The sequence below is a fragment of the Rhipicephalus microplus genome, chromosome 3, assembly GCF_043290135.1.
Source record: "Rhipicephalus microplus isolate Deutch F79 chromosome 3, USDA_Rmic, whole genome shotgun sequence".
NCBI lineage: Eukaryota > Metazoa > Arthropoda > Arachnida > Ixodida > Ixodidae > Rhipicephalus > Rhipicephalus microplus.
The window spans coordinates 63052799-63080419 of record NC_134702.1 but is presented as its reverse complement, the minus strand read 5'-3'; the positions used below and the strand labels follow the sequence as shown (position 1 = coordinate 63080419).

At 46.8% G+C, this 27621-nt stretch overlaps 1 protein-coding gene across 2 annotated transcripts in view; it reads right to left on the bottom strand.

The window, feature by feature from the left end:
- The window catches only part of LOC119161180 (uncharacterized), a 386858-nt gene that overhangs the window by 124294 nt on the left and 234943 nt on the right, over positions 1-27621 (bottom strand). The window lies entirely within an intron of this gene.

The window sequence follows — 27621 nt, the reverse complement described above, 5'->3', positions numbered from 1 at the left end:
AATAAACAGACAGACAGACAGACAAATAAACAGACAGACAGACAGACAGACAGACAGACAGACAGACAGAAAGGCAAAAATTTTGCGCCGAACGTCCTCAAGGAGGACTATCGTCTTTAAAAACAGCCCTTTATTTCTTTACCATTACCCCCTCCCCCCTACAAAGTAAAAAAGACAGACGTTTGAACGTCCGGCGCTCATCGTGTAGACCTTCGCGGGTGTAGGCCTTCGAAACAGCAAGCTGCCAGTCTAGCGAGATTAGCGCGGGCGCAGCCATACATGGACAGCTGGCGATATGAATGAACTCATAAAAACCGAGAGCAATCGGACAAACCGTCGATTGTGCCGCGTTTCCTGAGCCATTATTTTGATCGCGCAACAGGCAGCCACGAAACACGACCCGCACCTGCGAGGCAGTGGCACGCGGAACATACGAGGATAAGCGTGATTGCACGCATTGTGTGGCGTACGCTGTTGCGTGATTTATCCGTGTAAGGACAGACGCTAAAGCACTCGACATTGCGACAAAAGTAACAATACTAAAATAAGTAAATACAGCGTTGGTAGCGTAGGAATACGTGCGCGTACTTCCAATAGACAGACAGAGTACAAGATAGATAGATAGATAGATAGATAGATAGATAGATAGATAGATAGATAGATAGATAGATAGATAGATAGATAGATAGATAGATAGATAGATAGATAGATAGATAGATAGATAGATAGATAGATAGATAGATAGTGTGAATCGGTAGGAAAAGAAACTATGCCAATACGACCTCCTCATTGTCATCTTCGACGTCGTCGCACAGCGCAGAAGACATCTACATACTCCGAAAAATCAGCGGGAATGCAAACACTCAAAAAGAGGTATTTTTCTCTATACAGACTGAACACGACGCATGCGCAGGGGACCTCGCAAAAACAAGTAGAAGGTTACGGAAGTGAGCTTGAAGTAGTCACCGCGTGCGGTTGGTTCAGGTTGTACCAACCGCATGTGACAGGCAAGGTAAGCCGGTGGCCGCTTCGCTAGCTCGTTTCCTCGAATCCTGATGACTCTCTTGTACAGAGTGTCTATAAGTTTGTGCGTCATGTGTGTATATATTCGACCGTAAGGCGTAAAACTTCCCTCCATACTATTCATCAGTCCTTAGAGGTAACGATATACCCCTCTGTATGGGGGACGGGGATGGCCTTGGGGCGCCCTGCCCTAGTGACCTATAAGAGGGGAGGGGGCAAAGCCTACTCCGTACATCGAAATAATAAACACAGAGGGTACTGCGACAAATTTTCGCCCCCCCCCCCCCGCCTGAATAGGGGAACCATGTGCACGCTTATGCTTGCACTCACACGTCAAGCAATCATCCGCGCCCTTTAGCTCACTTTCTCTCCCTGTGCGGCATAGAGTATTCCTTGCGACATTACACAGCAAGCGGAGTCTAATGTTCCGCTCTTTGCATAACGAAGTCGCACGCCGTTACATTTTTTATGTCTATGCAAAAGCGTACCCCGGTGCTCTGCTTATTGTTTTAGGTAGAGGGACTTCCAATCGATTAAGCCTCTTCCTTACACAGGACTCCCGTGTCTCAGTGAAGAGTCCAAAGCGACCGGAAAGGACAGTTGATAGCGTGTTTTGGAAACCGGTTGTCGGGTTTCCTGACAACCTGACACTTTGTGTTTCTGAGAGCGCTTAACTCGCAATAGCGCCCCCTCCTTCACACGTAAGAATACCAACATTGCAATGCGCTGAAGGACAAATTTCGCTGCGTTTTCATCTACTCGAATTCTCGGTTATAAGTCTAGAGATCATCTAATACGTAAAAGTTGTGTCGTAACCTTCGCCGAGATATTCGCGCTAAATACAAAGCCACAATAAAAGAGAACCATACTATGAAACCAATGCAAAACGACGTCATATCTTCATTGTCCACTGGGTTTTATTTGGTTGCGTTTTAGCAAAGAAAGCGAGCCCTTGGCCAATTCTTCTTTCGTCCACGTGAAAGTATGAAACAACTTATTCTTTTGATCAATGCCACATATATACTCGCTCTCTTTCGCAACATCGAAACGAAAAAGAAAGCGCGAATGCACGTGACGTTAAATGCTCACCGCTGTATTGTTTCGGTTACAGAATGTAGCGTTACCGATGTCTTCCAGGCGTAACCACAGCGAACTAACCAACGGCAAAATAAGCGGAATAGCAATTTCCGGGAACTAGTTGCTCGAAACACAAAGGGCTATCCCCTAAGGCTAGACGACGATACAGCGGGCATCGCGGCAACTACACAATAGCCATCCGTACAATATTACAGTGGAGAATTCTGTGACGCAGACTGGGCCATCCGCAAGTAATACCTAAAGCGCGAGTGTCGGCTGAAACAACGCGGCAGTGTTCGGACATCCATCATGACGAGTTTTTTTTTTTTTTTCCTTTCCTCTCATTATTTTGCGCTTTTCTACAGGCGAGCAAGGACAATTGCCGTGAGAAAAAGGAAAGAAAGGTACACAGTAGGACGAGACGTCCGCGACCTTCAGCCGTTTAGCGGATTTTCAAGGCCAATCGCTGCTCGGGCGGACTCCGTTTGATGGAGAGAGAGGCTAACCAGCCTGACTTGTGGGCACGATATATTAATGCCGCAGTCGGTGCTTTCCGCTTTCAGCGTCATGTACGTGACTTGAATGATAATGATACAGAAACAGTATCACGACGTACATGCGGCGAATTTTATGACTGTGACCGCAGCTATAGCCGACTAAGCCGTTCAGCGCGTTGTCTCTGAGACTCGAGGCACGCGGCCGCTGTTCGAATAGTTTGGTGAGCCAGAATAAATGGCTTCAGCTTGTCGCTGCATACGCTCAGCGGAGAGTTCAAGAGGAAGTTTCCGTTATATATGCCGATGGCCGGACCATGTGCCTTAGACCCAGAAACCCGATACTGCAGCCGCAAGTATATGGTCGCGTACAGTATGAGTTGCAAGACGCTCTCTGTGGTTAAAGTGGCCCCGAGCCTGAAAATAACACCGCCAAACACTAAATTCACTCAGAAAGTACCGCTAATTGAGAAAGTTTAATTACCAATTCTTTATATACATATATAGGTGTCATTTTGCAGTGTTGGCGCCTTCTTGAGTATTACAGACAGCGTGTTCAAATTGATATTGAGCGCGACTGTACAGTAGCAGGTTGGCATACCAGTTGTTCGACCGTGCAGGCTATACATTTCTCCGAGATCCATAGCGCATGATTTAGATCGCTTAGCAATATGTAACTCGTAATAAAAGATGGAACTACCCCATATTATCTGCGGTATGCCCAGTGAGGCAGCTCTGACTTCGAGATGTATACGTGTCATTGCGTGTTGCCTTGGAGATCAGCGTAAGCCGACGTTGCAAAGAATGTGTCCTACGGCGTTGCATATATACGCAATGCGCTTACTTGACGCACGAGGACGACGTAAACACTCACGGCGATCAGACCACAGCTTTTCTCGCACGCTTGCAGCTGTTTACGCGACAGCAGCTTCTCGCAAAGGACGCAGCGCAAGCGGGAACAACCGTATTGGAAACGGGCCTCTACTATCTTTCCATTAGCGCGGAAGTTATGCAAACTGAAGGACAGCTGTGGCGGGAAGCCCGGGGCGTCAGCCTGCGCTTCCTGTACTGCGGAATGGGAACGAATGCGACAGTTCGCAACGCAACTGTCGGAATGCATCCGCTTCGTAGCTATAGTATGCACAACCCTCAGTGCACTCTCTCACTCGCGCACGTGCACTCGTTTCAAGGCCGCTTGTGCGAGCGATTGCCGGCAAGAGCGAGTTGTTGCATGTGTCGCGGTAATGCACTGTCGGCGAAAGAAAGCGAGTGCGAATGAAGGTTTATGTGTGCGATGGTTCCAACGATGGGGAATGATTCCGACGTGGCATAACGAGCACGACCAATTTAACGATCGATAAATAAATAAACAAATAATAAATAAATAAATAAATAAATAAATTCCGTGATTAGTTACATACGGTGAGAGCTTACTCTTTGCATGTAACAGCGTCATTTATTTGTAGTACCAATGATCCACCTCCTAAAATTATTTAATTCATTAAGTGATACACAGAACATGAAACGCGCACCGCAACAGCGCTGCTGCACTGGTCTGCTCTGTTTAAACTGCCTATAGCTGCGAAAAGACTGAGGTTTAATGACGATGTTGTAGGTTCACTGTGAATCTAGCCTCGCGAAATTTTGAAACAATCGCCTTGCGCGGTTGTTGTTTGTCTTTGTTACTGTATTTGTAGAAACTCTGCATTGCGACGGGGGAAAATGGTTACGCGAAATAAGATTAACGAAAGAATAAATCATATAGCACATTAAAACAAATAAAAAAAAATAAAATCTAGGCGACCTTAAAGCCTCGCCTTCAGGAGTTAAACGCGACATCTTGTTCCTATATAGTGCGTAGTTTACTCAGTGCGTGAAACCTTTTCGAACTTGCTATGCAGCCACTATGCCGCCTTAAAGGAATAGGCGCAGTAGCGTGTGTGCCCTTTGCAGTGGGTGTCCGGCTTTAAACCACGAAGCCATTATGATAATCAAATGTTCTAACGCCCACTCGCAATGGGCGCTCGTACCACGTATTATTACGGCAATATTTCATGTTGCATTGTGAAACATGTATGCTGGACGCGTGTGTTTGTGAAGCATGAAAACTACTACCGTTGCATTTACAAGCACACGAAGTCCTCCTCATTGTATTCACACGTATATGGGTGACCCTGCGGTAGAACATCCGCTCCCCACTTAGACCCTAACGACCCAGGTTCAGTCGCCATTCTGACCCAGGTTTTTTTAGGGGCGAAGCTCCTTAAGGCGTGGGTCTGTCCATCTCTTGTATGTATGTATGTATGTATGTATGTATGTATGTATGTATGTATGTATGTATATATGTATGTATGTATGTATGTATGTATGTATGTATGTATGTATGTATGTATGTATGTATGTATGTATGTATGTATGTATGTATGTATGTATGTATGTATGTATGTATGTAGTACGTATATCCACCAGTGGCACATACCTGCTCTAGAGCGGGTATGTGTCACAGGAGATGCGAGATCGGAGATGGCGGTACTGGGAGTGTTCACAAGATGGACGCACGGACGGACGGACGGACGGACGAACAGACAGACCAGCAGACGGACAGATGGATGGATAGACGCGCGGACGGATGGACGCACGAACAGACAGACAGATGGATGGACGGACTCACGGGCAGACGCATGGACAGGCGGACGGACGCATGGATGGACGCACGTATGGTCTTGCAGATGAACGGAAGCTAGAACGAACGGACGGGCTGGTGGACGCTTCGCCCCACTCATCATCGTTCACTCTGTGAATATGCTGTGGTTTTTAGCATTTATTTTAACTGCATCGTTCTCGATTTTTCGGTCACTCATGAGATGATGATTTTTTTCTTGCAACCAATGACGCCGACGCCGGAATTACCGTGATACGATTTCTTTAATGCTGTCACATTACAACGCAATTTGAACGAACAGTCGCCTCGCAGGAGATCATGTGGTAAAAAAGCGTCGTCATGCATGCACACATTCCAAGTGCTGCCCCCGGTGTTCGGCGGAGAAAAAATTAAAAAAAGAACCAACAAAAAGGCAGGGTCGGCCAAAGGGGACGGGAATCTGAACGATAGCCTCGGCTTTCAAGAGTCCTTTTTTTTTTTTCATTCGACAAATGCCGTATAGATCATGTAATCAACCCTCATCTTTCGTGGATATAAGTGTGGCTGAAGTTCCACTGACCGAACTTTTAGAGCACTAAAATATCTACACTAACCTATGGTTCACCAGATGAACTATATAGGTTTATATTTATAGTAGCATATTTTGTTTTGGATAGATCGTCTCTCTTGAATTGGCTGTGAAATGTGCACACTATCGTAGTATATATATTTCCAGAACGAGCTACGCAGGAACAGAAAAAAAAAAGAAGCGCAGGGAGTCATGGGAAGCTGCCGTGATAACGAGAACACAATGCTTCATAAATGAGAACATAACAATAATCGACGCAAGTAGTGAATGTGCCGAACAATCCCAATTAATGACAGGAGTGATTGCGGCGCTGGGGCGTCATTAACAGGGTGGAATCATGAAGTAAGCTAACGTCTGAAAATGAATTTTCAGGCACTAACAAGAGTGTCCGTGCCATAGTGCTGCATTGAATTGTGACTGTGAAATATAGGTTTCAAACGAATTAATTTTTCACTTGGCCGATGCCAAAGTCAACTAATGCATCTGAGGCGCGAAGTTCATCCTCTTGAAGCACGACAGAATGCATGAAGACGTTGGCGTGTTATCAATGTGTCACAAAAGTCAGCTGGTCTTAACATTTCTCGCACACAACGTCCTAAAAAGTGCGATAAAAAGGGATTTTTTCACAAGTTAGAAATGATAAAAAAATGGTCTCGAAGAATGATGTGCCGTGACTGTACGTGCGTAACTTAGCTTTTGTTAGCATGAATCGTAGGAATGGTACCGCTATGTCTCAACATGGCCACACAGTGTAAAAACTAGCAGCTTTAGTCTTGTGTAACTTCAAAACTGTTCGCTCGCCAGCCTCAAGGCTAACTTATCAAAGGCGCCGGTTACCTATGTCCTTCGCTCGAACTTAGTGGACAGCAGACTTCTGTTTGAATCACTCCCCACCGCGGTGGTTTAGTGGCTAAGGTACTCGAATGCTGAACCGCAGTTATCGGGATCGAATCCCGGCTGCATTTTCGATGGAGGCGAAAATGCTGTAGGCCTGTGTGCTCAGATTTGGGTGCACGTTAAAGCACCCCAGGTGGTCAAAATTTTCGGAGCCGTCCGCTACGGCATCTCATAGTCATATGGTGGTTTTCGGACGTTAAACCCACATATCAATCAATCACTTAAATTTTTGCTTCAACTCTAGTTGTTTGATCATCAATCTGTTATTTAGCATTGTCTCTACGTGTTATAAATATCATGCATGCTTCATTTGTCAGGAACAGTTATGAATTTTATAACTAGTTCACCTTTGTTTTTAGAAAATGTTCTATTCGTTGGAAATATCTTTATATTTGTTTAAACGCATCATTAAAGCTTTTGTTTTCTGTTTGTGAAAGGCCCTGGACTCCTTCATACCGGAAATTGGTGCAAGCAGAGGCCCAATCCCGTGCCAGAATTTGGGGTGAGGTTGTGCTGCGGGCCCCGAGTCGTGACCCAAGGTAACTGTTCACAACAACTGCTTAGTTGCAGGTGTTCATCAATTACAACCGTTCTGATGTACTTGAACAGCGAATCTGTTCTTTGTGGAGCCTTTTGTGTCTGGGATTCGTGGTAACGCTTGCGGACATCATAAGTAGAGAGAGAGAGAGTGAGAAAGGAAAGGCCGGGAGGTTAACCAGATATTGGCATCTGGTTTGCTACCCAGCGCTGGTGTGCACCGCACACATTGGATAAATTGCATTATTCCTTTCCCTGTCCACTGAAGACGACAGGCGGGCACGAAACGCGCAGCACTGTCAAAGCGAAGGCTACAAGAGCGGCCTTTCAGGGCCTTTTCTAAACACTCTTTCGTCCTTCGTCATTTCTGATTATTTGGAGAAACGTGGTATCCGCCATAACATTGTTAAGAATTTTGTGCAATTTTTTACGCAGTGGCTGACGACGATGAAAAATTATGTATGAAGTGGCCATGCGCTACAGTTAATAACTGATCAAACACAAGTTTTCTGATTGTTTGGAGCATTGGACGACCCACTCGTTACGCAATTCACATTGTGTGACGCCCGGCTGTTTATTTTATGTCAGAAAATGCTTCATCACTCATATTAGCGCGATTACTTTCCCGACATCAAGACTGCCTAAGGCCTGTTTAGAAACACGTTCCAAGCGCTGGCGTGGCTCCGTGGTAGAATACTGGGCTGGCATTCAGTGAACCCGGGCTATTATGTTATGAATGTTTTTTATTTTATTGTGTTTCTTTTGTTCGATACTGATTACGAACACTGGCGGCGGCGACGGTGGACAACTACGGCGGCACGCGTGACCAATGTCCTGATCTCATAACAGCTTTCGCTGTAAAGATGAAGCCAACAGTTAGAATAACAAGCGGGTATGTGCCAGTGATATCTGTGCGGCCTATCAGAAAACAAGCGTCATTATAAACGCGTACATACCACAGAATTGGAGTAAATCCCGCTACCCAAACTTCCACTAAAAAGAAAGAAGCCCAAAACAAACGGCATGCACGTTACCATAGTTACATTACTGTCACGTGAAATTTTGTGGTTATAAAGACGGTGGTTATACTATCACCTCAAAAGTCAACTATGAGTGTTTAAACAATAGCAGTGATACAACACGTCGGAGCATCTTAGGTGAAGGCTTCTTTTTAAATCTGTATGTAGAGTCACTAGAGTGACATGATAAAGATGAATACCAAAGCGAAACAAAATGTGTTTAATAAAGAACACTGATACAATGGGTATGAAAGGCTTGCAAAACACCAAAATTTGTTAGCCTGACGAAGGGAACGCCCCGTAACACTGTTCCATCGGTGTCCACAAAGCGGAGCTGGTTCAATTTTAGGGGCGAAGCTCCTTATAGTCAAACCAGTAGTATACAGGTGTTCTGTGGTCTAACCTTGTGACTGGTCACGCGTAACCGAGAAAGAAGAGACGAGAGAGAAAAGAAGGCAAAAAAATGGCAGCATATCCACGGAGTGAATGATGGAGAGTGGGGCGAAGAATTCGTCCGTCCATTCGTTCTTGATTCCGTCCGTCCATGCGTCCGTCAGTGTGACCGTCCATCAGCCTGTCCGTTCATGCGTCTGTTCGTGCGTCCGTCCCTGCGTTCGTCCACGCAGCCGCCCCTGCGTCCGTTCATGCGTCCATCCATGCATCTGTCTATGTCTCCGTTCGTCCATCTATTCAACACTCCAAGTACCACCATCTCCCATCTTTTCATCATATATTCCTCATATAGAAGCACCGCCATCCAGCGGATATTCCAAGGACTAAACGAGAGGTGGCACACGCACACTTTCTTACGACTTGCGCTTCGGGTCCACTTCCCACCTTTAACCACCTCGAGTTCATGGTATATACTAGTTCACTGTATTCATGGCACTGCGGCCGAACGCTCGCTAAACCTTTCGAAAACCAAGGAGGTTACGCCCAGCGAGTATGACGTAGAAAACTTTTTTCAGTCAGATAGTGCTCAATGTACATGCCAATGGCTGCTAATGGGAAATGAGAGGCGGAGAATTCGGCTTTTACTTTCTTACGGCTTGCGCTTCGTATCTACTTCCCATTTTTAACCACCTCGAATTCATTTATGGTATATACAAGTTTATTGTATTCATGGCACTGTGGCTCAACGCTCGCTAAACCTTTCTAAAGCTAAGGAGGTCACAGCCAGCGAGTATAACGTAGCAACCCTTTCTTGTCAAATAGTGCTCAATGTACATGCCAATGGCTGCTAATGGTGATCGCAGCGTGCGCGTTAACTAAAAGCCGTATGCTCCTGTCTCTCATTTCCCATAAGCACCCATTGACATGTACATTGAGCACTATTTTTTATTGTTCAACAACGCACAGAAGAAGTCTCTCACCGGCACCACCTTGGGGGTCAAAATGTTATACTTGTTACATACTACGGGGGACGAATGGGTACCGCTATAAGGAGCTTCGCCTCTAAAAAAATGGATGAGCATTCCTCGCCTCATTTCCTAGATGGCGTTACTCTACCGCTACTCTACGAAGTGCCGCTACACTCCGATTGGCTGCACCGCGCTTCTGCAAAGAGTGTGTCTTTGTCTCCTGGATAGTCAGCCTACGTGGCGGATCGTTGATGGAGCATTGACGGCGCACAGCGGTCATCACGTTGAAGACGCTTGCGCTTGGCTTTCCTGGCTCGCGTCTTGTCGGTGTTACCCGCACTCCGTCTGCATTCTCGAACGCGATTGGACGCATGGACGCAGCATGCATAGACGGAAGGACCCACGAATGGATGGACGGACGGACGATTCGCCCCACTCATTATCATTCACTTTGTGAATATGCTGTCATTTTTTTCATTCACAAATTGCTTAATTGATCAGACACCGAGTTAATAACGACATTAACGGAATACTAGGCGGGAATTTTCCAGGACGAAAAAAAAATTCTTACACGGCACTTTTTTCTCAAACAAAAACAACAACTCCCCATTGCGCTTCACTTTTTTTTCAAGATCGCAAACTACCGAACCAACTTTGCCTGACTAGATGTTAGGCTACCTATTATTGTGTACCATGTCAACATTGTTTCTTAATTGAGGTATTCATAGACTGAAATTTCATCACTCAGGAAGCCAGCTACAAAAAACCTATTATTAGTAAGGTTGCAATGGCCGCTTGCCTCTTTTTGCCGTTAATCTGCAGCATTTTGCTCAAGCTGTGACTTCTATCCTCACGAAGCGCTGTTCGCGAAAGATATCTGTTTCCACATAACGTGTTGCTTCGTGTTGAAACGAATTTCATGGCTTACGACGTCGCGACACGTTCTCCGGTTTCGTCTTCCCCGCTACGAACTACATGCGCACCAAGTGAAAGAAAAATAAATTGAAAAAACAACACTACACGCGTACGAGCGGAGGAGGCAAACCAGATACCCCTCGAGACAAGGAGCGACGCCAAGCCTCAGGCGAAGGTGCGCACTGTTTACGCCGTTCGGTAGCCGCCCGTGTGTGTGATGGGCGTGAAGCGCCCTCGCAACTGATAGCAGCAGCAGCAGCAGCAGCAGCAGCAGCAGCAGGCCGTTTTTCCCTTCTCTCAGCGCATCGTTGACGGTCAAGGTCGCACGCCCGTTTTGCTCTCGCTTTTCGCCCCGGGAACATTGCTGCGCAAAAGAGAACCGGGCAGCAGCAGCTGGCTTGCCATCTCAAAAGCGTTACGATATAACGGAGAGAGAGGGGGGACTAACTGCGTCGTGGCGCGAGCCAAGTGCGGAGAAAAAATGTTCGCTAGGTCGTCTCTTAACCGCGGGAAGCAGCAGGAAGAGACTGTTTGGCCCTGGCGTGGCGGTAAGCCGTGCCACCGATCTATATCTGTCGCCGGTAACCTTGCCTCCCACTCCACTCGTCCGACGATGGGCTTTAGTCACGCTATACGAGATTATGATCGAGCCTTCCGAGCCAGCCTACCCGACGGATCGACGCCGTGACACGCGCTTGGCGGCCTCGCGAACGTGGTGCGGATCAATGAACGACCGACCGGCAGCGACCTCAAGGTAGTACGCGAGCCGTTACGCCCTCTGTGAGATTCCACAAGTGCGAGGTCGCGTTTAATTGAGAGCAGCCGAATCGACGATGGGACGCCTCGTTGAAAACTGTGTTAAATGCACTTTCAAGTGCGCAGTAAAAAGGAAATAATAATATCTGGGGTTTTACGTTTCAAAGCCTTGACACGATTGAGAAACGCCGTAATGAAGCGCTCATAAAGTTTGACCACCTGGTGCTCTTAAACGTGCACTGACATCACAGAGTACACCGGCCATTTGACCTTCATCGAAATGCGACTGCCATGGCCGAGATCAGAACCGCGTCTTTCGGGACACCTTAGCCACCGATCCACTATAGCGGACGACCATAAACTAGTTCTTTTTCGGGCGTACTTGGCGATCGCGTTAGTCTTGAGACAATTGTGAAGCCAACAAGTTAACCGAACTTCTCAGCTGTTAGAGCGAACGCCTCGCTCTAACAAATGTACCCATGATTGCACCCCCAAACAGATATAATGAAGCGCAAACGAGCAGCAACATTCAGGTTATTCTGTTAAGGTAATCTGGTAAGGTCATCTTCTTGCATGCTATTCGCAATATTCATAGACTGTCGCGCCGCCTAGCGGGATTCAGGATCGTCCTCTCGAGGATGATAAGTATACGCAGAGGCTCCCGACGCTCCCTTGTTCGGCGGTGCTAGCCTCAGTGTTGATTGATACGTGGGGTTTAACGTCCCAAAACCACCATATGATTATGAGAGACGCCGTAGTGGAGGGCTCCGGAAATTTAGACCACCTGGGGTTCTTTAACGTGCACCCAAATCTGAGCCCACGGGCCTACAACATTTCCGCCTCCATCAGAAATGCAGCCGCCGCAGCCGGCATTTGAACCTGCGACCTGCGGGTCAGCAGCCGAGTACCTTAGCCACTAGACCACCGTGGCGGGGCTAGCCTCAGTGTTAACGCGTTAGCAAGAAACTAACACGAACCACTTTGTATGTTTCGTGCATCAGTGACTATACCAGACCGTCCGTCACACAATAAATCTCATTTGTTCTTGCGATCGAGACGCGAAGTTTTTGTGAAAATACGTGGCAACTCGCGCTTTCGATTATAACTCGCAGAGTACACATACCAGCTTCGCGAGATTTTCTGCAGCCACGCTGGATAATTAAATGTTATCGTCTGATCTTTGCAGTGGAAACTCGCCTTGTTTTACCTGCGTACAGCATTCATCGGTGCTTTTGTTCTGCATGAATCCCATAACTTTCATTGTATGCTGAGAGTAGCGCAGGCTCGCGATTCGTGTTTCTTAACCTTGGCCTATACGCTGCGCCGCTTGTTTAGTACGTTTGTTGATAAATAAGAGCACACTGCAATCGATTCCTTTCTTTGCCGGGTATCCAAGCGAAATATTCTCCGCATCCCCAGATAAACGTGGTGAGTGACTCTGTGTTGGTTTTGTGCGTAATGTATGACAATTCGTTGGTGCTATCGAAGTCCTTCGATGGAGATGTTCCTCGGATTACTTTGAGTAGTGATGTTCAACGAAACTGTCTTGTTGTCGAGGATTTTTCACTGGCCGTAGATGGTTGTCAACGCGCTGAGAGTGACAGCAACGATGAACGATCGGCTGCTAGCTCACGAGCTGAGAGTTGCACTTCGCGTCCCGTGATGCATCAATTTTTTTTTCACGCTCGTAAGTAACCTTTATTGCATTTATTGTGTAATATCATTTAGCAAGCTTAAAACAGAAGCATAGTTTTTTGTGTGTGCATTGCATTTAGCCCAATTACAGTGGATATTACAAAGCGTCGCACGCCGCCAACACGCTCGAGCTGGACCTGCGAAGCGAAATGGTTAGAGCAATAAAATATGCAGTTACGGCTACAGTCCACGCAAACTTCTCCTGCACTTGACCGGTGCCGTCCGAAAGACGTTGTTGTTCGACGAATTTTCAAAATTTCGACATTGCGAAAATCGTACACGTGCATTCGTATCGATATCCTTGTTTCAATCGCCATGATGGAACCATGCAACATCCGAGTGCAGCGAATTGCTCACTGTTGGAGTCTCATGACCATGGCTGTGACACAAGCGCTGCCTAAAGGGAAGGTAAATTCTTGTGTTCTGTTGAAGAAGCAGCTACGTGATGCTTACAGCGCAAGTAACGACGACGGCGTAACATGTTTGCGAACCATTGCTACTTTAAACATTCGGTCCTGTGCAGCCGCGACGGCGTGCAGCTCGCCAGTGGCCCACTACAGAGGTAAATCCGCCAGGCATGCTCGGCACAAATTCTCTCGGAGTGTCGTTCCGTTCATACGTGAATTATAGTTAGTGCACTTTTCTGTAGCACGCACAGGATTACGCAAGGCATCATTGATCCACGGACGGACGATCAGCTGATACCATCACCCTTCGCCCTGCGGCAAGAAATGGGGTAGCGATCATTCAGCACTTCCTATCGTTTGAGAAAGCACTTTGATGCGATATACATTCATTGAAGATCAACAGTTCATCCTGAGAAAGCGACACGGGGAGTACGTTCGTTCGTTCAATTTTTTCCCATGCGAGTTCACGTCACGGGTTGATCATTCTCCCGCAGCCATCCTGGGCTGCACAGTGCGCCATCTTATTGTGTCAGCTTTAGGCCGTGGGTATCGCCAATACAGATAGCAAGGTCAATCTAAATGCGTCGCGAAACTAATTGCGACAAACATCAACAACCGCACCGCGATTGAAGCGCACCTATAGGTAAAATGGGGACACATATTGAACACAAAAAAATAATTAATTAAACGTTTAATTTTCAGTAGTTTTAATTTTATTTGTTACAAAAAGTTAGTAGATTACTTTAACAAAGCTTTGGTTTGGCACGAGGTTGAGCGCCCATTTTTTTGTTTAGTTTCAGAAACAGCGGGCACATGCACAGTCTGGTAACATGGGCAAACAGATTTGGGGGCGTACCCAAGCAATCTGCTATTCTAGCTTGTGTTTAGTTCGGAGCGTTCTTTGGCGCGGGGCCTTACCAGGTCAACGAGTCATCGCTCACTTTTCCGTGGTGCTTTAGTGCGTACCTTCAGAAGTTTACCTATTTTTTATGTGCATTTCATAGCTCAACTTGCTCACAGAATGCGTAGATAGCCGCTCCTGTGACTGCTCACTGCTTTCGCTGGCGCACGGCCGGCGTGCCCTCGCATTTGGTGACTGTGAATGAGACAGGCTAAGCAAAGAGATGCTCTACTGTACGGCTGCTGAAGCTGTGTTTTCAAAGCTGCTGTCTCGCTGCAGTGGTTTTTGACGATAGGGTAACGTGACTTTTCAAACTATTATGCTATTGTTCTCATGAACAGTTGTCTGACAATTGCATTGCAATGCTTCTTGTGCATACTGCAAGTGCGTAATTTGGCTAATAAAACAACTTTGCTTTCTAAATCATGTTATTTTCGTTTCTTTTCCCTCGTATGCAATTAGCGAGACAAAACTAAGGTGTAATAAAATGACGTAGTAATGAATGCACGTAGCAGGTCAGCAATTAAGAAAAATTTCAATTTCGCGCCATGTAGGGCAGACGCGTGAGGTCGCTACCGCTTCCAATTGTGACGTCATATTGTATTTTATTTTTTATTTTTGTTGTTAGTTGTCCCCTCTTCTCGTAGATGGCGACGGTGGCCACGAGCCGCCGACTACTGGATCCATGGGCTTCTATGGAATTTACGCTACCAGTTTACATATACCTTTCAGATGGGATACAAGTTGAGGGTATTACGAACAGTGTGCACGTGAGCATGGGCCCCTTTCAATCTGCCGACGCCACTCTTACTGAATGTCTACTCCGCAGCAACTGCTTTATTACGTGGTTTTCACACTACTAATATATAGAAGCTCTGGCAGAAGCGCATTTCCTTTTACCACAAGACTGCAGGAACATTTCTAGCCAGCAAACAATATCCTCGGGTGCGATTTGCAAGGCCCGTATATTCAATTTTCAAATTCCATATATTCAAACTCTGTATATATATGTATATATATATATATATATATATATATATATATATATATATATATATATATATATATATATATATATATATATATATTGATATTGGCCGGTAGCATTCTCTGCTACTATATTTGTTCAATTTCCACACTTGCTGGAATTTTTTGTCGCATATATGGACGTCTATGAATGCAAGCTTCCGCCTTTGCCCTTTACGTATTCACAGTGGTTTTATTGTTTAACGTTTATAGAATTATTCTTATACATCGACCTTCATTAAAATGCAGCCGTACCACGCAAAGGCCGATTCATACGTAATGAAGTACACAGCGACGGACGCATTTAAGCTGGACATAGGTATTTCGGGCAGAGTGCCATTTTTTTTCGCAGAATAACAAATAATCAGCATCTCCTTCTTATAACGAGAATTATTTACCCTTAGTTAAAATTCACGTAAGACCCTCTCACTACACGTATTTGGAGAATAGTGTTGCCGAACGGAGCGATTAAGTTAAACATGTAATGCGAATAAGAAATTATCATTTCCTCTCAATGCAGCGAACAACTTTTTGATCATGAAATTTTCCGACATCGATTAATTAGTCGCCTGGAAATTAGACGCTTTTTCTAAAAAGAACGAACAACCAAGATCTTCAGTTCTACGAAAGCTTTTAGACTTCTATTATTACCTTATCCAGATTACGTTCCCATCGTTATAATTCATTCATAGTGAAAACAGCATCACACTGGTGTAACAATCTTTCATGGATGTTTACCAGATCTAGAATTCTTATTGTGCCATCTTTAAGGCTGATTTATTATTACATCCAGGTTTCATAATTGTGTTATCTCACTCTCACTGCTTCGTCTGTCTTGGCTTTCATGCACGTTTGGCTCTTGAATAACAAGTGGGCTGAACGTGTAATCGGATCCAGAATCACACTAGTTCACGGAAAGCAAACGCGTCCTCGTGTCGTAGTATAACTACTGGGGCCCACTTGCCGGGCGCACCCGTTCGCAGCGGAAGCGCACCGTAGCCTCGATGGGGGCAACAACTCCGAAAGTCGCCTCTCCCCCATTGCCATGGACGATCGCAATTTCCGCCCTTCGTGTACACACCGGCGGATGTGCGCAAACGCTATCGTCGTCTCGGTCGTCTCCTCTTCCGCAGTGCGCTCTGATAGGGCTGGCGACACGATTAGTTGTAAGGTGAAGCTAAAGTACCCAAAGACTTACGGATAGCATGCGCGTGCCTAAATCTTGATCGTTGTTGTGAACAAGTACACAACAGGACGTGCTCTGTTGTTCTTTATTAAAAGGAACAGGTGAACGCCTGGCCTGCGCTCTGCGGAGGCTGCCTACAGCACCGTCAACCGATAAGTGATGAAAGCACGTTCGATTTTCGCGTCATCTATGACCAAGCAAGATAATGAGTTATGGCCGGTAGACAAGCTCTGCTAGGTTACGTTCCCTGATCGCTGGCACGGTGAGCGATATCGGGCGATTACTGCAGCTTGTGCCGTGGTCGCGAACAAGGTTTGATATGTTGGCAGTGGACTACGCACTGCAGGCTCGAGCAGAGAAAGAGTGCAATCTAGCAGCGCTTGTCTACTAGCCATAACTCATTATTTTTTTCGGCAACAGATGACGCTGAATGCAAAGTGAACACGTTTCCTTTAAATGTCAGCTGGTGGTGCTGAAGGCAGCCGCCGCAGAGCGCTGGCCACGCGTTCGCGTGTTCCCTTTCATAAAGAACGACAGTGTACATAAACGAGGACGATGTTAGGATAAAAGCCCCATGCTACTGAGAGGCCCCGCACGAAATTTAGTTCAATTATCTGTGCACATCGTGCGCCGTTTACGTCAGGTTTTACGCCTGCTGAGAAACTGGTGTATCCTCCGTGGTGCCTGACCCTTCCGCAAGTACGTCTTTCAATTCCAGGATTAGATTACATTTGTGGGGTTTAACGTCCCAAAACCACCATATGATTATGAGAGACGCCGTAGTGGAGGGCTCCGGAAATTTCGACCACCTGGGGTTCTTTAACGTGCACCCAAATCTGGGTACACGGGCCTACAACATTTCCGCCTCCATCGGAAATGCAGCCGCCGCAGCCGGGATTTGAACCCGCGACCTGCGGGTCAGCAGCCGAGTACCTTAGCCACTAGACCACCGCGGTGGGGCTTCAATTCCAGGAGTACAGAAAAAATGAAATTTGCCTTCATCAGCCCTAAAACAATTGAGCTTGCACCTCCTGCACGAAATGTACAATAACCACGTGCACATATACACCGATGATTCAACCACAGCGTCTGGTTCTGGCGGGGAAGTGGTGATCAGAGCTACAGGAATCACTCTGCGAATCAAGCTGTCACACGTCACTACGTTTACGGCGGCCGAACTTGCGGCTTTACGTGGCGCCCTAGAGTACATCAAATCCTAGAGACCGAGTAAATGGGCTGTATTTTCCGACTCGAAACCTGCCCTACAGAGCATGCAGTCAGTCCTTCGACGAGGTTGCCATGAACAGTTAACTTACGAGGTTTTCAAACTTCTTCACCACGTCACAGAAACAGGCCACAAGGTCAGGTTTCAGTGGCTACCTGGCCATTGTGGGATCAGTGGCAATGATTCCGCAGACAACGCGGCTCGCACATCGCACCAAGAAGAGCACACCCTTCTGATTCCTTTGTCAAGGATTGACGCTGCAAAGCAGCTTTGTCACCTGGCTCGTAGTCTGTGTCTGCTGGAGTAAAACACCCCAAGCATAAGACATACGAGACTCTACGAAATAAACCCTAGACTGGAACTTCGACCTCCATCTGGACTCCGTCGACGTGAAGCTTCGCTTCTTTGTCACCTTTGGTTGGGGGTTGCCTTCACAAAAGCATATACAACCCTCATCGGATTGACCGACAATGCGGAATGCGACGTCTGCTGCACCAAAGAAGATATCAGAGAGAGAGAGAGAGATAAAGATGCAAGGAAAGGCAGGGAGGTTAACCAGACGCACATCCGGTTTGCTACCCTGCACTGGGGAAGGGATGAAGGGGAGAAAAGAGGTTGCAGAAAAATGAGAAGGTACACACAATCACGAGCACACTCGGGGAGCACACACAGTCTACAGGCGGTCGCTCAGGTTTGTTGACTTAAGGTAGAGTAGCAGTGCTTTAGTTGCTTTCTGCGCAACTGAGGCACATGCCCAAGGTCCTAGTATCTTCTGCACACAAAATGGTCCGGGGTCAAGTCGATTCAAAACCATCCGGAGCTGGCATCGCTGTGTGTCGTAGCAAGCGCAGCTGCACAGGACGTGTTCGATGGTCTCTTCAGCTCCGCAGTAGTCGCATGTAGGAGTGTCTGCCATACCAATGCGAAAGGAGTACACCTTTGTAAATGCAACACCCAACCAAAGGCGGCATAACAGTGTCGCATCGGAGCGGGAAAGTTGTGATGGTAGCTTTAGCTTGAGCGAAGGATCCAGTTCATAAAATTGACACCTTTGGAAGCTGGTAGACGACCAGAACGTGCGTGTGAGATCTCGAGCCAGCAGGTAAAGTTGTCTTGCTGCATCATTCCTTGATAGAGGAATCGGGACTACACGGGTTTCTTCATGGGCTGAGCGGGCTGCATCATCGGCTAATTGATTTCCGGTAATACCGATATGTCCAGGCAGCCATTGATATATAATATCATGCCCTCGTGCTAGAGCTTCGTGATGGCAATGTCTTATTTCTTGTACCAGTTGGTCACGACTCCTCCTACGCATGGCAGACTGCAAACTCTGAAGCGCTGCCTTCGAATCTCTGAATATGACCCAATTTCCTGGACTTTCTTGAACGAGATATTGTAAAGCAGCCCTTATAGCAGCAAGCTCTGATGCCGTAGATGTAGTCGTATGCGACAACTTAAACTTGATTGTCATTTCTGCAGCCGGAATTACAGCGGCACCTGATGAGCTGCTGGACGAGACGGACCCATCAGTGTATATCTGCGTTCGGTCTAACTACAACTCATGTAATAATAGCAGTGTTGCTTGCTTCAATGCTACTCTGGAGTGACTGCTTTTCTTTTTGATTCCCGGAATTTCTAGACGTACTTGCGGCTGGTCGAGGCACCACAAAGGACATGCCGTTCTCGCAGCTGGCGTATATCCTGATGGAATGCTGTTTAGGTGCTTGGCTATGACGTCTGAAGACGTAGCACGTGGTCTTCCGGAAGGTAGAAGGGCCAAGTGGTGGTCGGGGACACGGCTAGCATGTCGAATGTGCGCTCTGAGGCAATCGACAACTATATATGTCCTGACCGGATGGTCTTTGGCAAGCAAGATTGTGGCATAAGTAGAAGCGCATCGGGGCAGTCCTAGGCAGACACGCAGTGCCTGACCCTGCAAACTCTCTAATGAATGAGTATTCGATTTGCAAGTGTTAGTCAGTACCGGCAAGCTGTAGCGCAATAGACCCAGAAATAGGGCCCTGTACAGCTGTAGCATGGAGGCCACAGAAGTTCCCCATGCTTTACCGCACAAGAATTTCATGATATGCACAATAGATAGCAGTCTCTTCTTCAAGTACGCACAATGTGGGCTCCACGAAAGACTTCTGTCGATTACTATGCCCAGGAAACGATGCGTCCGTGCATATTTGACACTCTGCCCATTGATGTAAACAGGGTATGGCGTCATTGGTTTGCGTGTAAACGCCATCAACGCGCACTTCACAGTTGATATATTTAGGCCTTGTTTCTGAAGGTAGGCTGTTGTGAGGGTTGCTGCCCGCTGTATTCGTGCACGCACCTGAGGGCGAGTAACTGCAGCACTCCAGAGGCAAATATCATCGGCGTATATGGATAGGCACACCGACTTTGGCAGAACCTTCACCAGACCAATGAGGGCTACATTGAACAATGTGGGGCTTAAAACACCTCCCTGAGGTACTCCGCAGTAGGTGTAATGTTGGGCAGTTGTACCCTCATATGTTTGTACAAAGAAACCCCTGCCAGTTATATAATCTTTTATCCATTGAAACATTCGTCCACCAATGCCCATTGCTGCGAGAGAAGTGAGGATGGCATCGTGAGCTACATTATCATATGCACCCTTCACGTCAAGAAAGAGTGCCACTGATATGCGCTTGCGACTTTTTTCTTGTTGAACAAATGTCGATAAGTCAAGGACACAGTCAATGAAGGAGTGGCCCCGACGAAAGCCTGCCATGCAAGAAGGGTATTTGGTGTATCGTTCCAAGTACCACTCGAGACGAAATAGAACCATTCTTTCCATCACTTTTCCGAGGCAGCTTGCGAGGGCAATAGGGCGATACGCTGTCAAGTCCAACGGTGATTTTCCCGATTTCAAAAGTGGTATTAATCGACTTATTTTCCATTCTCGGGGAACACTGCCGCTGAGCCAGGAGTTGTTGAAGCATGTTAAAAGTTCTTTTCTGGCTTTTTGTCCAAGGTGTCCCAACGCACTATAAGTAATACCATCAGGACCTGGCGATGACATGCGCTTAGAAGCGACTAACGCACCTTCCAGTTCTTCCATGGTGAACGGAATGTCCATTTCTGGTAATCGCGTCTCAGGAACGATCACGGCGTCGATGCTCTCGTTCATAATATTCCCGGCAACTCTCGTGCAAAATTCTTCAGCCACCTCGAGTTCTGTTTTTCCATGATGGAGTGCCAATGCTTTAAAAGGGTGCCGTTGTTGCGGAGAGGAGCGAAGACCACGAACTGTTCTCCAGATATATGACAGCGGTTTATGAGGGTCTAGAGATTCGCAGAATGCTTTCCAGCGTTCGCTCTCCAGTTTGTAAATGCGTCGTTGAATCTTTTTCTGGAGCCGCCTTGCTTCCCTCAGATCGTAAATTGATCTTGTGCGTCTGTATCGTCGTTCAGCACGCCTTCGTATAGCTCGTATTTTTTCCAGTTCAATGTCAAACTGTGTTATTTTAGACGAAAATGGTAAGTTACATTTGGACGCTTGCATAGCTTCCGCTATGGTATTTTCCAGACTGCAGGCGAGGCCTTCTTGGCAAGCGTTCTCAACACGCGATGCAAACATCGACCAGTCAGTGCCAATTGCAACACCGGAAGAGAAATTTTTTATGATACCATCGATCGTCACGTAGGTGGGTATGTGATCACTCCCATGAGTCTCAATATCGCAAAACCACTTAACTTTGTGAGAGAAGCACCGTGACGCCAATGTCAGGTCAAGGCAAGTGCCATACGTGAGACCCCGCAGATATGTGGGGGTACCATCGTTCATGATGGAAAGGTCGTAATCGGAAGCGAATGTAACAATGTTCTGGCCCCTGGCATTCATCCTAGTGCTCCCCCAAAGCATGTGATGGGCGTTGAAGTCACCGGTGATGATCCAAGGCCCATCGGTTCTCATTAGGATGTCTTTTAATCTGTCGCAGTCAAATCGCGGTGACGGAGATATATATCCACCAATAAGCGTGAACGAAACTGCATTCTTCTTTACACGAAGACACACGTACTGATTGTCGTCATTTGAACTTATTGGGTGCGAAAGATAAGTCAAGTCTGTGCGAATGTAAACAATTACTTTGCTTCGTTCTTCGCAAGCGGCTGAACAAAAAGCTTCGTAACCAGACAATCTATAAGGCGTTGATACGTTTGGTTCACATATGACAAGTATAGGGAATTGATTGGCCCGAACAAATTGGCGAAAGTCCGAGATACGGGACTTCATGCCTCTGGCATTCCACTGAAAAATCGACGCACTTTTAACTTCAGTGCGGAAGATGAGATTTTGTTGAGCCATTGTGCTTATAGGAAGTTAGCAAGAACTGGATTCAGTGCATCCAGTATTTGCAGTGCACTCTTCGCAGACGGAGATTGTATGCTGCTCAGTAGCGTGCGAATCGTGGCAATTAATGATTGCACGATTGCAGTCAGTTGCCTGTCTTGGTTGGAAAGATCTCGAACCGGGACGATTGCAGTCACTTGCCTGTCTTGGTTGGAAAGATCTCGAACCGGGAGCGTGGACTGGCCGTCATGAAACTCCTTCGGTTCGCTTGATGCTGCTTCCCTTTGAAGTGCAGGCCACTCTGTCACAGTTAGGGTATGCTCACTGGCTTTGTCCTTTACAGCCTTTCCCACGGCATGTGGTCTGGGAGGCAAAGGAGGTGGTACTGATGTGGGATCACGCAAACGTGTCGAGGAGGTAGCGGGCGTCCTCGAAGGCCGACGTTGACGTGAACGACGCCTTCTGACTTTAGCTGCGGCTTCTCGATGAGATGAGTGATCGCGCACCATCTCCTTCAAGATGGCAATTTCCTTCTGAATCCGCGGGCAGTCCTTCGATGTGGCTTCATGGGATCCATTGCAATTACAGCATTTCTTGACAGTTTCGACGCACTTATCCGCTTCATGGTGCTCGGCGCAGCGGTGGCATACCACCGAATTCTCGCAGACGCTGCTCACATGTCCAAGTTTCATGCATTTACGGCACTGGAGAGGCTTTGGAATGAAAGGCCACACAGCATGTCTGAAGTACCCCACCTTCACATGAGAGGGGAGTGATGTGCTCTTTAACGCAATCTTCACACAGCGAGACTTGCCTAGCCGGGTGACATCAACAATTGGAGTATCAGTTGTTGACTTGACAAGAAGTTGTAAGTCATTATTGGAAATAGCGACATCAATGTCGTAGATCACGCCGGTTACAGATCACATCCCAAGGGAACATGAAAGCGCACCTGGTTGCCGTCCAAGTCAGTTACACTGCGCAGAACGCCCAACGCACTTGCGTGCAAAACGTCCACAGCCAGTATATTCTTTCTGGCGTTCACTCTTATGTCCGTGATCTCATTTGGCACGATCGTTTCCAGAGACCTCGACACAGACTGTCTGTTAAGGCGTTTCATGCTGACGGTAGGAAGTGCAGGCAGAAACAGGATGGTATAAGTGTTCGATTTCGGCGCTTCACTTACAGTTTGAATAGTTGAGGATGAGGATGTCCTCATGTTCCTTCTCTTCGCCTTGCGGCTCAGCACAGGTTGGAAACCGTCATCTGAGAAGTCCTCACTGCTGAGATAGTAAGCATGAGTATCTTCACTGTCGCTGTCACTCGCTTGTCCCATCCGCTTCCTGGAGGCGGCCGCCGCTGACGCCGCTGGTGCCGGCAGGCGCCCGGGGTGGTCTACATCCATCCCCTCCAAGGGAGCAGCGAAAACTGATCAACATACTTAAATTACAACTGAAATATGCCGGAGTTAGCAGAAGTAGCTCCTATTCAAAACACACTTCTTCGTCTTCTTCCCAAAGAAGACATCAACAATCTGATATGCCATTGCCCTCGATTTGCCTCTGAAAGACAGAAGCTTTTGTACGCATTGCGACACTTGGATGATCGGACACTCTCTATGCAGATGCTACTGGAACACCGTCCTCGCCTTTCGTCCGCTCAAAAAGCGGTTAGAGCTGTCTTGTGCTCTTTGAGGACTACAGGCCTACGTGACTACCTTTAACTTTTGTGTAGTGCCACCGCTGCCTAGGCGTCAGCCCATTGACTGACAATCCTTTTTTTTCTCTCTTTCTCTTTCCTTCTCTCGCTCTCATCTTTATACCCCCTTCCCATTCCCCCAGCGTAGGGTAGCAAACCGGGCATGTGCCTGGTTAATTCACCTCCCTGCCTTCTCTCTTGTTGTTCATCTCCCCCCCCCCCTGAATACCGTAATCATACTTTTGGCATAATTCGTCTTGACACCGCCGACAACGACCACGTATGCTATTTGTCGAGGCTCATCATTTGGATCCTGTCTCACGCGTCACTACGAAACGCTGGTGTAAGGGGATACAGCCGCTGCAGAAAGCCAAGTGGTTTTTATACTCCTTGTAGTCTCAAAGCGAAGTGAATAGAGAGAGGACAGCGCGTGCAAAGCTATACGAGCCGTCTACTGATGACTAAAGTTAGCGAGCGCGACAGTACCTTTTTTTATGAAAGTCCGCAGTTACTGTTCGAGCGACGCAAGCACACGAAGCAAGGAGAGATTTCGACTTGATACATAGGATGACGGCGACGGCGAACAACCAGAGAGCTTCGATGTAACTGCAATGGTAATGAAAACGAATGTCGTTTACATTGCCTTTTTGAAGCCTTAAAGGGGCCCTGCAACACTTTTTGAGCATGGTCAGAAAACACTGCCGATCGGTAATAGAGGCTCCCGAGAGCACGTCAGCCAAATGTTATAGCGCAGCACACGGCCTGGAATTCACAATAAATTATCAAAATCAGCTAAAATTGCTTTCTCTTCCCTCGACAAAAGACAGAAAAAGCTCAAAAATCACACGTAGATTACCCATCTATCAGTCATTCGCTGATTTGAACATGGCGCGCTCGGTTGTTACAGAGATCGCCGCGAGAGGCCATCACTGGTCCACGCGTGCGCGCGCGATTGCACTGAAAAATCCGCGTATTAAAAAAAAGTGCTGAAGGTCACGAGACGCGCGTGACGTTCTTTGTTTGCCCCTCCCATCCCTCCCTGCTTAGCTTCCCGCTTTCCTCGGGACGAGAGAAGGCGATTGCAGCGTGTGACAGATCCTTGTCACTCCCCTCGTACTGGACGGATTCTTAAAAAATTTTGCGGCATTGAATTTGTAAGTCAATACACTTATCAAGTGAATTAATTCCAAAGTTATTTAAAAAGTGTTTCAGGGCCCCTTTATGCACCGACCTTACATGCCTCACCACAGCTATAGGCTCGAGACTGCGGTACATCGCCATCGAGGTATATTTTAGCGCCTCACCGCGGTGGTCTAGTGGCTAAAGTACTCGGCTGCAGACCCGCAGGTCGCTGGCTCGAATCCCGGCTGCGGCGGCTGCACTTCCGATGGAGGCGGAAATGTTATAGGCCCGTGTGCTCAGATTTGGGTGCACGTTAAAGAACCCCAGGTGGTCGAAATTTTTGGAGCCCTCCACTACAGCGTCTCTCATAATCATATGGTGGTTTTGGGACGTTAAACCCCACATATCAAATCAAATCAGGTATATCGTAGCAGTGAACAAGCCGTATACGCCTGCCGAACAGGGAATAAAAGTAAAGACCAAGTTCAGTGTCATAGGGTGGTAGCTCACGCCACCATCCACTTTAAACACGTGAAGTAAAGACTGAGACAATGCAAAACGGCGCAATTCAGATCTGAACTAAAGACACTTGACGCATCTATGCCGATAATTAACAAAGCTTCTCGATAAAAAATGGGCAAGATAAAACACACGGGGACGGGCACTGTCCCCGTGAGTTCTTTCTAATCTTTTTCTCCCATGTTTTCGAGAAACATCGGTCTTATACTCGTGATGGATTCATACCAACGAAGTCGCATTCAAACCCTTTCAAGCCACATGATGCAATTCAATTATTGGGAGAAGAGCGGAGGTGAGGTTGAGGTGAGGGACAGACGTCATTACAACAGCCCTAGCTGGAAGCACGGCTCAGAGTTGGACTAACTTTCAACTTAAACTGAAAAGTTGCCAAACTTTCTTCTTGGCTCTTGCCCACTTAACCTTCAAGTTTCCTTCCATCTTTTTCGGTGCTGGGTTTGTTGCTTCCTGCTGTGATTGGCTTCGAACTCATGCCGAAACTGCTGTGAGGACAATGTACGAAGTAAAATACAACATCGTGTGCGCTCTAATGCAAATGCATGGGTGCATGGACGCCATGAACGTGGGCAAATGCTAACCCAACCGGGACTGCATTGTTCAGAGCACAATCAACAAAGTTGTTGCGAGCAGACTTGACTCATGTTGCATAGTTCCGATGACGCTAAAATACTAACACTAAATAAAAACACCAACCAAATTGGCGTGAAGAAACATTTTATTGGGCTTTTATGGCCTTGAGAAATATTCACGGCGCAGGTTCCCACGACGGCATGTTTACGTATGACGACTTGACGTCACTTGACGAGTTGACGGCACAGAAAATGTCGATGGTGGGTAGTCCATGTTGAGCCCTTCATCTTTTTAATCTGTATTTTTGTTTATGTTCGACAAATAACGCAGTTGATTGATTGATTGATTGATTGATATGTGGGGTTTAACGTCCCAAAACCACTATATTATTATGAGAGACGCCGTAGTGGAGGGCTTCGGAAATTTCGACCACCTGGGGTTCTTTAACGTGCACCCAAATCTGAGCACACGGGCCTACAACATTTCCGCCTACAAATAACGCAGTTGAAGGGGCGGAAATCGTATACTACGAAAGCACCGATATCCGGCCATACCGTAGCGACAGCTACGAAATAATTTCGACCATCGAAGCTGGATTAAGATGTATCTAATCACAAGTAGGCAAGTGTTTTCATCTTCTCCGCCCGGACGGCTGGATAGGTATTAGCCCGCGTCCACCTGACTAGTATTGCAACACCTTAAGCTTGTTAGACACCGAATACACAGTTCCGCGCTCAAAGCATGCCTTATGCGATCAATAGTCTTCCACCACTTGTCCAAGATGCTGATATATATCCGTAACATTCAGTTTTCTAGAGAGAAAATACTGCAAACAATTAGCTATGTCAAGCGATCCCTTAAAGACTGTTCTTAAGTCACTGTCACCGTGACTTCAGAGAGCGTGACATGAAATGGCACAGGCCTGGAAGATATGTCAGTCTTGAAGATATAATTTTTTTTAATTCGAGAGAAGAACTCCGAGAATTACCCGTAGCCCCTTCATGACATCTTCGACTGTGAGATAGTTAGAAGAGACCCTTCATAACTTTAATCTTCACTTTTTATCTACGTTATTACAGCTTGCAACATCTGTACGGACGCTGGTGTCGAAGAAGCTTTCGCCTGCAGCTTGAAGTAAAATATTAATGGCTCTTGAAATTCTTTACAGAATTAGCACCGACCGCCACACTGAGCCCGTTGCTTACTAAGCTCTCTTCCACAGTGGAACCACTGCGTTAAAAATAAAAATAAATGGCAGCGCACCACTAAATTTTCTTTCCTTTTTTCTTCTTGCCTTTCTTTTTTTTTTTTGAAATGGTGAGCTTCGCTATACATACGTCAAACATCCCTCCATACAGCTCTTGCAACGCGCTCACTAATTGCACCATAAGCCCACCGCAATAAATATATCATAAGTGTATAAACTACCACAATTACACTCAAATAAAACTCTCCTTGCGCGATCCTGACGTCAGAGCTCCTGTGACAGATGCGCCCGAACACCTGCTGCTACGCATCATGACGTTACAGAGCTCTAGTCTTGATAAAACTTCCCAACATATCCTTTTCAGGCTTCTAACGTTATTCCAGTTACAAAATATTATTATTCACGGCACCA